Below are 14,807 nucleotides of genomic sequence, written 5' to 3' on the forward strand. Positions count from 1 at the left end.
ACACTACTGACACCTATCCTTCCATTGGACATGGTGATGTCTAAAACGTAACTGTAGTGTAAGTGTTGCCTCTGAAGAGCAGCTGTCCTGGGAGGAGATGAGATGCAAGCAGTTCTCTACAGTATTGGTGAGGAGATTCAACATGCCTCTGCTGGCCATGCCGAGAACTCCAGCTGGCTACTCTTAAAGGGTGTCAATGCTGAAAAGCTACAGCACATATCATCTCATCATATCTGAGCATCTTGTTCAGCCTTCACAGCTGACAGTAGCTGAGAGTCTGTGACTTCTACCTCGCCACACTGTTCTGAAGCATGTGTGCAGTCCTTCATAACTGTGTCTGCTTGCCAGGTAAGGTCACAGTCTGTGTCTGGTTGCCAGGTAAGGTCACAGTCTGTGTCTGGTTGCCAGGTAAGGTCACAGTCTGTGTCTGGTTGCCAGGTAAGGTCACAGTCAGCTGCAGCTACTGAGTGTGTTTGGTTTATTAATGACACTTCTGCTCCACCTAATTCAATGAAGGCTTTGATTATTGTGGTGTTCTGATGGGCGATACATCTTGTGTAGGTCTCAAACTCAGACTCTGTTCTAAGACTCAATCTTAAACTCAGACTCAGACTCTGTTCTCAGACTCTCAGGCTGGCCACTCCGTGCTGATGCCTTGGGTTAGCACTGTGTGCAGTTGTGTGGACCAACATTATGTCTGTGTGCAGTTGTGTGGACCAACATTATGTCTGTGTGCAGTTGTGTGGACCAACATTATGTCTGTGTGCAGTTGTGTGGACCAACATTATGTCTGTGTGCAGTTGTGTGGACCTTCTGCTTTAGACTTCCAGTTTAGTCTTTGGCTTTTGTCTTCTGGTTTATTCATTAGGTAATGTCATCAGGTAAAATCCCAGAACCCCATTACCCACTTTAAAATCTGTATCTGTCAGCATTGTTCCAAAGTGCTCCGGCCACCCCTCCCCCCCCTGTCCTGACCCCCCTCCCCTGTGTCCTGCCCCCCCCTGTCCTGCCCCCCCCCCCCCCCTGTCCTGGCCCCCCCCCCTGTCCTGACCCCCCCCCGTCCTGACCCCCCTCCCCTGTGTCCTGCCCCCCCCTGTCCTGACCCCCCCGTCCTGACCCCCCCCCCTGTCCTGACCCCCCCCGTCCTGACCCCCCTCCCCTGTGTCCTGCCCCCCCCCTGTCCTGCCCCCCCCCCGTCCTGACCCCCCTCCCCTGTGTCCTGCCCCTCCCCGTCCTGACCCCCCCCCTGTCCTGACCCCCCCTCCCCCATGTCCTGTCCTGCTCCCTCCTCTCCGATGTCTTTTTTTAGTAAATTTCATTCAGTCTTCATTTTGCTTCGTCATTTTGTTCTTATTTCATTAAACGTCAGTCGGACAGCGTTCCACTTAAAGCAGATGAGCTACGTTTCCTGAATTTAAAAACCAAACCAAAAATCTTCTGGCGTTCGCTCTGAATATGAAGATATGAGGGTGCCGTCTGTGAGCACGACGTGTTTCCACTGCACGTTAGTTCGATGGTTCTCCTTCCCAGTGAATCTCCCAGCACCCCATAATGCCGCTTGGCCACCCATTGCCTACAGAGCGATTCGATCTGTGCTTAAAGCGCCTCCTGCTGAGACACATTCATGTCATGCCAGCGAACAAAAGCCGGTCTGGCAGCCTCTGCTCCTCCAGCTGGGCTGTGAAGTGTCTCCTCTTCTTTCCTGTCGTCTTTCATCAGGCTGTTTTCTGTCTGGCGCTCCTCACACTCCTGAAACATTCCCCCCGTTCTGTACCAGTCGCTTCACTTAAGCAGGCGGCTAGGGGGTGGTGTTCTCCACCGCCGCTCACGCCCCCTGCCGCCCAGCCAGCCAATCACAGTGCCAGGACACCAGCACCTGCGGCCGCACCATCTGGCACGGCCCCGCCCCTCTTCAACCGCACAGGCTTAGCACGCTCACGCCAGCACACCAGTCTAACCAGTGGAGGGAGGGTGGAGTGTGGTATATGGGTGGAGCCTATCGTATGGGAGGAGCCTGTTGCATGGGTGGAGCCAGGCAACAGGCAGCATGTGAAGCCCATTTTAAGTCGGTCCTCACATGTGAAATCTGGCCAGAGTTGAACCATGTGACAGTTTTAGTTCAGGTAAGTATAATAATATAATTAGAGTGGCTGGCTTTGGGCCAAGCTTGCTTTTAATCAAATTAGCTTAAAAAACATTTGTATGGCCTTCAAAGCACCTTGATTTCCCCATCGTAAGAGCCTCTGAGAGTGAGCCAGCACTGATGTCAATCAATCAAATCAATCAAATTTTATTTATATAGCGCTTTTTACAACAGTTGTTGTCACAAAGCAGCTTTACAAGTGCCGAGTCCTAGCCCCCAGTGAGCAAGCCAAAGGCGACAGTGGCAAGGAAAAACTCCCTAGTTTTTTTGCATGAGGAAGAAACCTTGAGAGGAACCAAGACTCAGGGGGGGAACCCATCCTCCTCTGGCCGACACCGGTCACCATGACAACAACAACAATATAGACAGAATGTAGACAGAATGTAAAAGATGCAATAATGTCCATTTAGACCGAAAAAGATGTAATAATGTCCATCATGGTGTAGGCATCCGGTTAGGCAGGAGGTGGCCGGCCAGGATGGATCGCTTGTCTCTCCTCATCTCATTATTCCTCAAGCAGGCGGGCAGCCATGTGGAGAAATGAAACAGGGAAAATTAGCTCTGTATGAGGACATATACGGGACAGGTAAAATTATAAACATTTCTGGAGTGTGGCAGCAACTCCGGCACTAAGTTAAATTATTACAGCCTAGCTAAAAAAAGGCAGAACCAGAAGGTAACATAGGCTTGGGGGCATTCTGAGACAATGGCATCCGTCCACTGCACTGTCAACAAACTTGAGTGACCACGAGCAGTGACAGGATGACAGCACCAGCACCCCAGTCTACCATAAAACCCTTCGTCTATGAACCCCTGGATCTGTACCTTTATCTAAGGGGGATATTAATTATCAAACGCTAGACTAAATAAGTGGGTTTTCAACCTAGATTTAAAGATTGTGACTGTGTCAGAGTCCCGGACACATTTAGGAAGATTATTCCAAAGCTGGGGGGCCTTATAAGAAAAGGCTCTTCCCCCTGCTGTTACCTTGTTAATTTGTGGAACTAATAACAGACCAGCACCCTGTGATCTTAGTTGACGTGGGGGTTCATAGTAGGAAATAAGTTCCTGGAGGTATTCAGGAGCAAGCCCGTGTAGTGCTTTGTATGCTAATAATAGAATTTTAAAATCAATACGAAATTTAACTGGGAGCCAATGCAGGGCTGATAGGACTGGTCTAATATGCTGAAATTTTCTAGTTCTGGTCAGAACTCTAGCTGCGGCATTTTGAACTACTTGAAGTTTATTTAGATTCTTATTTGAACATCCTGACAGTAGTGAATTGCAGTAGTCTAGTCTAGAGCTAACAAAGGCGTGCACCAATTTTTCTGCATCATCCTGTGATAATGCATTTCTTAATTTGGCAATGTTGCGGAGATGTAGAAAAGCTATCCTAGTAGTATTATCTATATATTTATCAAATGATAGGTCGGAGTCGAGTATGACGCCTAGGTTTTTGGCTACTGTGCCAGGTGTAATGGGACAGTCTGCAAGATTAAGCATTAAATTAGGAATTTTCTGTCTTGCGGCCTTAGGGCCCACAAGGAGAACTTCTGTTTTGTCCTCATTTAATTGTAGGAAGTTTAGAGACATCCAGCATTTAATATCTCTTACACAGGCCTCAATTTTTCCTAAACTGAGTTTGTCATCGGGTTTGGCTGATATGTAAAGTTGAGTGTCATCCGCATAGCAGTGAAAATTGACACCATGTTTGTTTATAACTGTGCCCAATGGTAGCATATATAATGTAAATAATAGTGGTCCTAAGATGGAGCCTTGCGGGACCCCATAATTAACCATTGTACGTTTGGATGAAATATTATTGAGCTCTACAAACTGATAGCGATTTGTTAAGTAAGACTGAAACCATGAAAGGGCTGTGCCTGAGACTCCAACCCAGCGTTCTAACCTTTCTAGCAAGATCCTATGATCAATTGTGTCGAAAGCTGCACTAAGATCAAGAAGCACTAACAGTGATACATAGCCTTGATCTGATGCAAGGAGGAGATCATTTGTTACTTTAACTAATGCTGTTTCAGTACTGTGATGGGGCCTAAAACCAGATTGGAACTTTTCAAATGTGTTATTCCTATACAGATATAGGCATAATTGCTGGGCAACAGCTTTTTCTATGATCTTAGATATAAATGATGTGTTTGAAATGGGTCTATAATTAGACAGCACAGTCGGATCAAGATTTGGTTTCTTGATCAGAGGTTTGATAATTGCTAATTTACATGATTTGGGCATGTGACCTATTGTAATGGATGAGTTAACTATAGTTAGAAGAGGTTCAGTTACAGCTGGTAATACCTCTTTTAATAACTTTGAGGGAACTGAGTCTAATGTGCAGGTAGTACAATTTAAGGAAGAAATTATTTTCTCTAATTCTGATTTTGGGAGTGGATGAAAAGCATCAAGTTTTTCTCCTGGTATGTAATTTAAATCAATATCAACCAAACCAGATGACATACCAGTTGTATTGCTAATAAAGGGTTTTATATTTTGTCTAATATTCTCTATTTTATTATCAAAGAAATCTATAAATACATTACTAGTGAGGTTTACTGGAATCTGAGGTTCTGTGCCTGCTTGATTTTTTGTAAGTTTAGAAATAGTATTAAAAAGAAATCTAGGATTGTTTTTATTTTTCTCTATCAGTGAGGCTAAGTATGCTGAGCGTGCTTCAGTGAGTGCCCGTTTGTAGTCAATAATGCTATCCTTCCAGGCACAGTGGAATACTTCCAATTTAGTAGATCGCCATTTCCGCTCTAATTTACGTGCTATTTGTTTTAAGTTTCTAGTTTGGTCGGTGTACCATGGGGCGAGCTTTTTGGATCTAGCTTTTTTATATTTTAGTGGAGCTACTATATCTAGAGCTGATCTGCAGGTATTCTCTAAGTAGTCGGTTAGACTATCTAACTCTCCTGGATCGGATGGCGAGTGGGCTAAAGCAGTTAAGTCAGGGAGGGTTTCAATAAACTGTATTGCTGTTGTTGAATTTATTGAGCGCTTTATACACTGCCGAGGAGACGGGCGGGTATTTATGTTAAGGTGAAAATCGAATTTTACTAAATAATGATCAGAGATCGCTACGGTTTGCGGGAGTATGTTTATATTATCTACGTCGATACCCAGTGTTAATATTAGATCTAGGGTATGATTTCGATAATGTGTAGGTCCTACTACGTTTTGTTTAATGCCGACAGAGTTCAATATAGAAGTAAAAGCCCTTGTCAGTGGATCCTCCGCATTATCAAAGTGTATGTTAAAGTCTCCTACCATTATTATTTTGTCACTACATACTGCTAAATTTGCTGCAAAATCGGTGAAATCGTTTAAGAAATCTGAGTAAGGCCCTGGTGGTCTGTATACATTAGTTAGGGAGAATGTACTTTTATTTTCAGATGGACTAATAACATTAATAGACTGCATCTCAAATGAGTTTGAGATATCTAAGTATTTCTGATGAATTTCTAAACAATCACGATAGATTATACATATTCCACCTCCTCTGCCTGACAGTCTAGGTCTATGTATATAACTATATCCCACAGGAGTGGCTTCGTTTAGAGTTAAATAATCACCAGATTGAACCCACGTTTCAGTTAGACAAAGAATATCAATTTTCTGGTCTGTTATAAGTTCATTTACAAAAACTGCTTTTGAGTTGAGCGATCGAATATTGATTAATCCAATTTTCAGATCGGTCATATAGGTTGTAATAATTTGATGTGAAGTCTGAATATTAGTTAAAAACTTCGGGCGGACTATTTTCTTATGATTTAGTTTAACCCGGGGCACAGACACAGTCTCAATCCTAAGGGAACTTGGTGACGCCTCTAAGCAGCTCGCAGACAGGTTTAACCCGTTAGTCTGCGGCCTGGTCGCGACCCTGGACAGTCAGCAGCTCCTAGTGCTACTCTGCCGACTAACTAACAGGCTATGGGCTATGCTGCAAGATAACAGGGCAGCGCCATCCCGGGTGGGGTGGACACCGTCCCTGCCTAAAAGACCAGGCTTGCCCTCGAACTCTTCCCAATTATTAATAAAGCCCACTTGATTTTCTGAACACCACTTGGACATCCAGCGGTTTAGCGACGTGAGCCTGCTGTACTGCTCATCACCGCGCCGCATTGGGATGGGGCCAGAGCAGATTACGGCATCGGACATCGTCTGGGCTAATTTAACCACCTCTTTAACATTAGCCTTAGTCACCTCTGACTGCCGCAGACGTATATCGTTGGCCCCTACATGAATCACTATCCTAGAAAACCTCCTATGAGCTAACAGTCTAAGGTTGCCACTAATGTCCGGCGCTCTGGCTCCCGGTAAACAGCTGACTGTAACCGCTGGTGCCCCTACAGCTACAGCTACTTTCACGTGCCGAACTATAGAGTCTCCTATCACCAGAGTCTCCTCAGCGGGTGTAACACTGAGCGGGGCAAACCTGTTGGACACGTGAACCGGGGAGTGGTGCTCTGGTGGGCTAGCGCTGGCGTTAGCGGTAGCTGCAGCCCTCGCTCTCCGACTACGCCGCCGAGACGTCACCCATTCGCCCCGCTGTGAGGGCTCTATCGCCGGAGTCGCGGAGGCGCTAGTTCTCCCTGGCGCGTCCACACCTACTACTGACCCTGTCCCTGTCTCTCTATCCCTCAATAATGAGTGGACGCGTCGCTCTAAACTTTCCACTTTCGCCACAAGAGAAGTAACTAACTGGCACCTCTCACAAATACTATCACTATTACTGTCGGTGGCGAAAGGGTCTAGACTAAACATGCCACACTCCGAACACGGGAACAAACCAACACCAGCCATGAATAAATCAAAACACTTACCGTGTCTAGCCGATATATAAACTTACGCTAGCTGATTTGTGAAGGCAGAAAATTGGTCAGCGGCCGGAATAAAACCTGTAAAATGTATCGAGGAATGCAAAAGGTAAAGATTAGCACGTAAATAGATTATTATACTTTAGAAAACAATTTCAAAATTCGCTCCGCAACAGCGTCGGTCAGCAGGAAGCAGCGTCGGCAGGAAGCAGGAAGCAGTCTCCCCAGCAGCAAGCAGCAAGCAGCAGAGTGATGGTTAACATCACAGTACCCTCTCCTTCTAGATGTCACTGTTATGACACTGTTATGACACTGTTATGTCACTGTTATGTCACTGTTGTGTCACTGTTGTGACACTGTTGTGACACTGTTATGTTACTGTTGTGTCACTGTTGTGTCACTGTTGTGACACTGTTGTGACACTGTTGTGTCACTGTTATATCACTGTTATGTCACTGTTATGACACTGTTATGACACTGTTATGACACTGTTATGTCACAGACATGATCCATGTCATCAGTGACATGCAGCCCATGGTTTCCTGGGAGAAGTGTGGAAAGGGGAGAAAACTAAATTATGGAGCGGATTATTGTCTGTTAGGACTGGATGTGGATCTTCTAGCTCTGAGTTCACCTCAGTTGTTTCTCACTTTGTTGAGATAAATTTGTGGAACTAATTACTACCATATACAAATAGATGTTTCAAGGCAAAGTATATCCTGCTTGATGTGAAAGTGAATGACACGCAGTACTATGTAGGATCTTAGTAGTCAGATGGACCAAAAATGAACGTCAAATTAATATTTGCATTGCCCAAGACACACTACACACACTGCACAGGACACACTGCCCAGGACACACTACACACACCGCCCAGGACACACTACACACACTGCACAGGACACACTGCCCAGGACACACTACACACACTGCACAGGACACACTGCCCAGGACACACTACACACACTGTCCAAGACACACTACACACACTGCACAGGACACACTGCCCAGGACACACTACACACACTGTCCAAGACACACTACACACACTGCACAGGACACACTGCCCAGGACACACTACACACACTGCCCAAGACACACTACACACACTGCACAGGACACACTGCACACACTGCACATGAGACACACTGCCCAAGACACACAACACACACTGCCCAAGACACACTACACACACTGCCCAGGACACACTACACACACTGTCCAAGACACACTACACACACTGCACAGGACACACTGCCCAGGACACACTACACACACTGTCCAAGACACACTACACACACTGCACAGGACACACTGCCCAGGACACACTACACACACTGTCCAAGACACACTACACACACTGCCCAGGACACACTACACACACTGCACAGGACACACTGCCCAGGACACACTACACACACTGCCCAAGACACACTACACACACTGCACAGGACACACTGCACACACTGCACATGAGACACACTGCCCAAGACACACAACACACACTGCCCAGGACACACTACACACACTGCCCAAGACACACTACACACACTGCACAGGACACACTGCATACACTGCACATGAGACACACTGCCCAAGACACACAACACACACTGCCCAAGACACACTACACACACTGCCCAGGACACACTACACACACTGCCCAAGACACACTACACACACTGCCCAAGACACACTACACACACTGCCCAGGACACACTACACACACTGCCCAAGACACACTACACACACTGCCCAAGACACACTACACACACTGCCCAGGACACACTGCCCAGGACACACTACACACACTGCCCAGGACACACTGCCCAGGACACACTACACACACTGCCCAGGACACACTGCCCAGGACACACTACACACACTGCCCAGGACACAGTGGCCCCATAACGCTGCTGTTCTAGCACTACTGAACCTGTGTTATAGAGCCGGAATGGCCGAGTCCTGCAGACACCAGCACAACATCGTTTAATCCCTTTCCCACCATCTACATGATCATGTGACCTGCAGCAGAAACAGCAGTAATAAAGCATCAGTGGTCCAAATCCGACCATACGGGTTTTACTGTAAACAACAGCTAAACAGGTTCTGTATGGTGAGATATGCCCTCAATGAAAGACACACAACAAAGAAAGAGTGTGTTCCACCATGTGGAAGGTGTTTCGGGACACGAACACGCCCACATGCAGATACACGCTCAGCCTTTAAAGGTCCACTAACTCACAGGAGTTATGCCTGTTTCTGCAGGAGCTCGGGGAGTTTGTTGATGGAAAAGTGCTAGCAGACACATGCTGTCACCACAGAGATGGAGCCTATTAGGGCTGATATCATCTTAAGTCTGTTATCAGCTTGTCATGTTCATCAGCTGAGAGAGAGAGAGAGAATCCTTATCTTCTCTCTGCTATTGACACCTTTATAGTTGCTTTCTTTCTCTATCCCACTCCATCTCTCTCTCTTTCCCTCCCTCTCTCTCTCGCTGCCATGGTTACTAAGATGCGAGTCAGTGTCTGTTCTTGTGTAGTCCAGCGGTGGTGCTAAATTGATTGTGAACATGTAGGAGGGGTCGTTCCTCTCTTTTGCCCCTGCGGTCTCTTTCTACACATCTGTTCAGAAGTTCGTGCCCCACCATCTCCACCCTGCGAGGGGACCAGGAGCAGCAGGGAGAACATTCAGAGGAAGAACTCTAACCAACACGTCACTGCTGTTTGTCCAGAGACACTCAAACGTTTCTCTCAGATCATTTCTGTCATGTCACACCTCAGTGAGTCTCGTGGTTTTATTACTCCTGAAATGCTCAGTGAGTCTCGTGGTTTTATTACTCCTGAAATGCTCAGTGAGTCTCGTGGTTTTATTACTCCTGAAATGCTCAGTGAGTCTCGTGGTTTTATTACTCCTGAAATGCTCAGTGAGTGGAAAGGATCCCATTTTGGTAATTGAACCATTGACCAATCAGCATATAGCATATAGCCCCGCCCACTGGAACAGAACACTGGAACAGGACCGAGGTGGATTCACACTGAACAGATTAGTTTGCAACAAAACAGATGAGTAAACTTTATTTTAAGGATCTGTACATGAGGTCAAATATCTAAGTGTGGTTCCAGTCTGTGACTGTGAGGACACACCTGGTCAGTAATCATGCGTACGCACTGATTGGACAGACGTTGCACACAAGCGTGTCCTGTTCAGCAGTCCTGTGTGTGTGCGGGCGAGTGTGTATGTGTGTGTGCGGGCGTGTGTGTGGCTTTCTTCTGTCTTTCACCCTGTTTTTACTCCCCAGTCCTGTCAGGTGTCCGCACACTTCATTACCATTTCATTACCTGCTGGGAATGACAGCAGTGTTGCTCTGTGTGCTGCAGTCTCACTGAAGGCAGAGAATCAATGTCCTGCATTTAGAAAGAGGTTGTGTTGTGTTCCATGTGCACTGTCACACACCTGTGCTTACAGACACACACCTGTGCTTACAGACACACACCTGCACTTAGACACACACCTGTACGTACAGACACACATCTGTACATACAGACACACACCTGTGCCTATAGACACACACCTGTGCCTATAGACACACACCTGTGCATACAGACACACACCTGTGCTTAAAGACACACAACCGTTCGTACAGACATCCACCTGTGCTTACAGACACACACCTGCACTTATAGACACACACCTGTACATACAGACACACATCTGTACGTACAGACACACACCTGTGCATACAGACACACACGTGTACTTACAGATACACACCTGTACTTACAGACATCCACCTGTGCTTACAGACACACACCTGTATGTACAGACACACACCTGTACGTACAGACATCCACCTGTGCTTACAGACACACACCTATGCTTACAGACACACACCTGTACGTACAGACACACACCTGTGCCTATAGACACACACCTGTACGTACAGACATCCACCTGTGCTTACAGACACACAACTGTGCTTACAGACACACACCTGCACTTAAGACACACACCTGTACGTACAGACACACATCTGTGCCTATAGACACACACCTGTGCTTACAGACACACACCTGTACGTACAGACATCCACCTGTGCTTACAGACACACACCTGCACTTAGACACACACCTGTACGTACAGACACACACCTGTGCCTATAGACACACACCTGTATGTACAGACATCCACCTGTGCTTACAGACACACAACTGTGCTTACAGACACACACCTGCACTTAAGACACACACCTGTACGTACAGACACACATCTGTGCCTATAGACACACACCTGTGCTTACAGACACACACCTGTACGTACAGACATCCACCTGTGCTTACAGACACACACCTGCACTTAGACACACACCTGTACGTACAGACACACACCTGTGCCTATAGACACACACCTGTACATACAGACATCCACCTGTGCTTACAGACACACAACTGTGCCTATAGACACACACCTGTACGTACAGACATCCACCTGTGCTTACAGACACACAACTGTGCTTACAGACACACACCTGCACTTAAGACACACACCTGTACGTACAGACACACATCTGTGCCTATAGACACACACCTGTGCTTACAGACACACACCTGTACGTACAGACATCCACCTGTGCTTACAGACACACACCTGCACTTAGACACACACCTGTACGTACAGACACACACCTGTGCCTATAGACACACACCTGTACGTACAGACATCCACCTGTGCTTACAGACACACAACTGTGCTTACAGACACACACCTGCACTTAAGACACACACCTGTACGTACAGACACACATCTGTGCCTATAGACACACACCTGTGCTTACAGACACACACCTGTACGTACAGACATCCACCTGTGCTTACAGACACACACCTGCACTTAGACACACACCTGTACGTACAGACACACACCTGTGCCTATAGACACACACCTGTACATACAGACATCCACCTGTGCTTACAGACACACAACTGTGCCTATAGACACACACCTGTACGTACAGACATCCACCTGTGCTTACAGACACACAACTGTGCTTACAGTACAGACACACACCTGCACTTAAGACACACACCTGTACGTACAGACACACATCTGTGCCTATAGACACACACCTGTGCTTACAGACACACACCTGTACGTACAGACATCCACCTGTGCTTACAGACACACACCTGCACTTAGACACACACCTGTACGTACAGACACACACCTGTGCCTATAGACACACACCTGTACGTACAGACATCCACCTGTGCTTACAGACACACAACTGTGCTTACAGACACACACCTGCACTTAAGACACACACCTGTACGTACAGACACACATCTGTGCCTATAGACACACACCTGTGCTTACAGACACACACCTGTACGTACAGACATCCACCTGTGCTTACAGACACACACCTGCACTTAGACACACACCTGTACGTACAGACACACACCTGTGCCTATAGACACACACCTGTACATACAGACATCCACCTGTGCTTACAGACACACAACTGTGCTTACAGACACACACCTGCACTTAAGACACACACCTGTACGTACAGACACACATCTGTGCCTATAGACACACACCTGTGCTTACAGACACACACCTGTACGTACAGACACACACCTGTGCTTACAGACACACACCTGTGCTTACAGACACACACCTGTACGTACAGACACACATCTGTACATACAGACACACACCTGGGCTTACAGACACACACCTGTACGTACAGACACACACCTGTGCTTACAGACACACACCTGTACGTACAGACACACACCTGTGCTTACAGACACACACCTGTACGTACAGACACACACCTGTGTTTACAGACACACACCTGTACGTACAGACACACATCTGTACATACAGACACACACCTGGGCTTACAGACACACACCTGTACGTACAGACACACACCTGTACGTACAGACACACACCTGTGCTTACAGACACACACCTGTACGTACAGACACACATCTGTACATACAGACACACACCTGTGCTTACAGACACACACCTGTACGTACAGACACACACCTGTACGTACAGACACACACCTGTGCTTACAGACACACACCTGTACGTACAGACACACATCTGTACATACAGACACACACCTGGGCTTACAGACACACACCTGTACGTACAGACACACACCTGTGTTCACTGAACACTCACACTTATTTTTATCATGGAGGTGGTTGCCAACCCCACCATCGCATATCCCTCCTCCAGGTGATGGAGGAGGCGTGTGGTCACTTTGATGGGGGACAGGGTGGATACTTCACTCCAGAAGATATTTCCCCCACTATCTGACCAGAGAAGACATTGGCTGTGATGTCGATGAGATCTTGTAGCCAGACCAAGATTCAGCAGACTACACACTGAACACTCAAACACATGGTAGTAGTGTCACATCAGTGTGTAGTTGTCATATGGGAAAGACAGTTCATCTGATATTTGTGTGTAGAGTTTGGGTGCAAAAATACAGTTTTAGCAAGAGATGAAACAGTTCTGGATGAAGTGTTGCTTTTCCCAAAAGTGAGAAACGTTTTGCATGTTGTGTGTGGCTGTGGCTGCTGTGTGTTCATCTTGACAAAAGGAGACATATTTTCAGAAACTGGGTCTTAGCGACTGCAAAAAACTGTAATAACCAGAGGAAACAGAGTGCTGGATGCGTTGCCGTGACACCATTGATATACTTAGTTTCCATGGTGATAGATAATTGCTTGGCCTATTAGAAACTGAAATTTATGGTTTCAATATCAGACAAATTGGGAGCAAATTTCAGTATTGACACGTTTGTGACAAAACGTCCTGAATGTGATTGATTAAGGGGCAGTCACAGTTAACAGTGCAGTGTGTGCCATGCAGGACACCGTACTGGCAGTCTCAGAGTTTTACTTGGACTGGAAAGTGCTTCAAATCAAATCAAATCAAAGTTTATTTGTATAGCGCTTTTCACAACACATGTTGTCACAAAGTTGCTTGAGTGAAGCAACGTGATTGGTCAGTAGGGTTTTGAACATTTGGAATTGGGGCGTGATGTTGAGGGCGGAGCTTGTGCCGTAGTGGCGGCTTTTATTCTCCTCACTTTTTTACAGAATAAAAGTCCCTCACTGGGTACAGCAGGGATGTGTTTTCACACACCACATCAGAGAGAAAGATTAATGGGCAAGATGGTGTAGTGTGGGAGTAGAAGCCTCTCTACTGGTCTGATCTAAATATTCCTCTATTAAATGCAGTGATGCCGGTAACGCGTTACTTAGTAACGCGTTACTGTAGTCGGACTACTTTTTTCAGTAACGAGTAGTCTAACGCAACTACTATTTAAAAACTAGTAGTCAGATTAAAGTTACTTATCTAAAACATCGTGCGTTACTATTTCTGCATTTCGGGGGAACGTAGGTTATATTTATTCATTCTTATTTTTTGGCTACACGTTTCTTACGCGGTTACGTCATCTCTGCTCTGCGGCGCCAAAGTCAGATGGAAGGAGAGGTTCGCCTTTAGCAGCTGGAAATACAGGCATTATTTTGATTTTATTTCGGCTAAGGAAGACAACATTAAGGTCCGTTGTACACTCTGTCCTGGCGACAGAGTGCTGTCTACTTTCAAAAACACAACGTCAAACCTGGAAAAAAAAAAAAAAACCGGGGCTTGGCGGCGAACGTAAATTGTTACCGGGCGGGGTGTAAAATTGACTAAATTCAGTATTATATCGCGATCGATCGATCGCCGGTGGTTGGCGCCAGATCGAACTAGTAACTCATTGAATCATAGATGTGGATCAGAGGTAAATAAACTGG

The sequence above is a fragment of the Brachyhypopomus gauderio genome, unplaced genomic scaffold (genome assembly GCF_052324685.1).
Source record: "Brachyhypopomus gauderio isolate BG-103 unplaced genomic scaffold, BGAUD_0.2 sc334, whole genome shotgun sequence".
Classification (NCBI taxonomy): Eukaryota; Metazoa; Chordata; class Actinopteri; order Gymnotiformes; family Hypopomidae; genus Brachyhypopomus; species Brachyhypopomus gauderio.